This window comes from Morus notabilis, unplaced genomic scaffold (genome assembly GCF_000414095.1).
Source record: "Morus notabilis unplaced genomic scaffold, ASM41409v2 Scaffold69, whole genome shotgun sequence".
NCBI classification, from domain to species: Eukaryota; Viridiplantae; Streptophyta; class Magnoliopsida; order Rosales; family Moraceae; genus Morus; species Morus notabilis.
The window spans coordinates 162,410-165,618 of NW_010364208.1; positions in this window are offsets into that span (position 1 = coordinate 162,410).

Consider the following 3,209-nt stretch of genomic DNA (forward strand, 5'->3'; position numbering starts at 1 on the left):
AGGAGAAAGGCCGCTTGGCAAAGCTCTTCTTGCCCATGGTGAAGGTGATTTCAGGAGTGGACGTTTTTCTTGGGCTAGGCGGTGGGAGAGATCAGCGGCGGTTCTGCGCAGAGAATGAGGGGGATAAAAAAAAACTAGGGTAGGGGAAATGAAGAAGGGGGATTTTTTGAAATGAGGGATCGAATGGGATTTGAATTTGGGCAATTTGAATTTAAGCCCAAAACGCCGTCGTTTTAAATGGCTGACATTCTGCTTTAATAACTGCCAAAACGACGCCGTCCTATTTAAACCCCTTGACTTCTCGGTCGCAATGCCATGTGATGCTGCACGATGCTGCAGCAAAATATTGCTCCCATTTTTAGGCCTGCTCTATTCGCCTCTCAATTGCTGCAGCAATCCACAGCAACTTGATTCCTGTGAACTACACAGCCAACTGTGATACTTAACTGCCCTGCCACTGAATAGTAAAGTCAGTGCTTTGCTTGAAACCTCAAAATTAAAATGAGAAATATGATGAAATAAAAGAAATACTCAACTTAAATTAAAAAGAAAGCATCAAGATAAAATGAAATGAAAAAAACTAAACACTTTGGGTTGCCTCCCAATAGCGCTTGTTTTTATGTCTTCAGCCTGACGTCTTCCCCTTTTTAGTCATCGCTCAATGTGACAGAGGTCTTGGAACGTTCCATAGGTCCTCCCCAATAATGCTTGACACGTTGTCCGTTTACCAAGAACTTTCTCCCGGATTTCTCCTCTTGTAACTCCACAGCTCCATGTGGAAAAACCGTGGCTACTGTGAATGGTCCTGACCATCTGGATTTGAGTTTGCCTGGGAATAATTTCAACCTCGAATTATATAGCAGCACCTGTTGTCCTGGTTCAAATTCCCTCGGTTTGATCCTCTTGTCATGCCATCTTTTAGTCTTTTCTTTGTACAACTTTGCGTTCTCATACGAGAACATCCGCATCTCTTCCAACTCATCTAATTGCAGCAACCTTGCTTGCCGAGCAGCTTGTAGATCCATGTTGAGCTTCTTTGTTGCCCAATAAGCCTTGTGCTCCAATTCTAATGGTAAATGGCATGCCTTGCCAAAAACAAGACGGTAGGGGGACATTCCCAAAGGTGTCTTGAAGGCTGTCCGGTAGGCCCATAGTGCATCATCTAATCGCAATGACCAATCCTTTCGGTTTGGGTTCACGACCTTCTCTAAGATTCCCTTGATTTCCCTGTTAGAAATCTCTGCTTGACCGCTTGTCTGGGGGTGATATGCTGTGGCAACCTTATGCTTGACACCGTATTTGGCGAGCACCCCCTCAAATTGTCTGCTCCCAAAATGAGTCCCCTCATCACTTATCATGGCTCATGGAGTCCCAAAACAAGTGAAAATGTTCTTATGCAAGAATTTGATCACCACCTTTGAGTCATTAGTGGGGAATGCCGCTGCCTCAACCCATTTTGATACATAATCAACTGCTACCAATATGTACAAGTTGCCATATGAGGGTGGAAAAGGCCCCATAAAATCAATTCCCCATACATCGAACAACTCAACTTTCAAGATATTAGTCAAGGGTATTTCATGACGTTGTGAGATGTTTCTCACACGTTGACACCAATCACACATCTTGACAAATTCATAAGCATCTTTAAAGAGTGTAGGCCAAAAATAACCGGATTGTAATACCTTGGCAGCAGTTCTTGAACCCCCAAAATGACCTCCATATGGTGAAGCATGGCAATGATGCAAAACACTCAATGTCTCCTCTTGTGGAACACATCGCCTCCAAATTTGGTCCGCACCCTGTTTATACAGAAAAGGCTCCTCCCAATAGTAAGATTTCATATCATGGAAGAATCGCTTCATCTGTTGTCGGCTCATTTCCGGAGGTGCCTTGCCACTTGCCAAAAAATTTGCTAAATCCGCATACGATGGCAGTGAAGCTTGCTGCACTACAAGGAGCTGCTCATCAGGAAATTTCTCCTAAATAGGAATATGTGACTCAGCCCCATTCCCTTGCTCGAGTCTAGAGAGATGGTCTGCCACTTGATTTTCGGTTCCCTTCCTATCTTTGATTTCAAGATCAAATTCCTGAAGTAGCAAGATCCACCGAATCAACCTTGGTTTGACATCTTTCTTTGAGATGAGGTATTTTATGGCTGAGTGGTCTGTATATACCGTCACCTTTGTCCCCACAAGATAAGATCAAAACTTGTCAAAAGCAAATACCACAGCCAATAGTTCTTTTTCTGTAGTGGTATAATTCAATTGGGCATCAGTAAGTGTTCTGCTAGCATAATAAATAGAATGAAATAGCTTCCCTTTTCTCTGGCCGAGCACTGCCCCCACTGCGTGATCACTGGCGTCGCACATCAGCTCAAATGGAAGTGCCCAATCCGGTGCAACAATCACAGGGGTTGTCACAAGTGCTCTCTTCAAATCAGAAAATGCACGCTGACAATCTTCATTAAAGTCGAATGATCTGTTTAGCTCCAAAAGAAGGCATAATGGCTTGGATACTTTAGAGAAATCCTTGATAAATCATCTATAAAAACGAGCATGCCCCAAGAAACTCCGAATTCCCTTGACAGAGCTAGGAGGGGGCAATTTCTCAATGATTTCTATCTTTGCTCTATCCACTTCAATGCCTTTTTGTGAGACTTTGTGGCCCAAAACAATCCCTTCTGTCACCATAAAATGGCATTTTTCCCAGTTTAGGACCAAGTTGGTTTCTTCACACCTTTGAAGCACCTTAGTTAAATTTTTCAAGCAGTCACCAAAAGAATCACCAAAAATTGAGAAATCATCCATAAACACCTCCAAAGTCTTTTCTACCATGTCAGTGAAAATTGCCATCATACATCTCTGGAATGTCACTGGAGCATTGCACAAACCAAATGGCATTCTTCTGAAAGCGAAAGTTCCATATGGACAAGTGAAGGTTGTCTTACCTTGGTCCTCTGGTGCTACAGCAATCTGGTTATAGCCTGAGTATCCGTCCAAGAAACAATAAAATTCCTTCCCAGCGAGTCTATCCAGCATTTGATCAATAAATGGCAGCGGGAAATGATCCTTTCTAGTGGCGGCATTGAGCTTTCTATAATCTATGCACACCCTCCAACCAGTCACGGTTCTAGTGGGTATCAATTCATTGTGTTCATTGGCCACCACTGTCACTCCCCCTTTCTTTGGTACACACTGGACAGGACT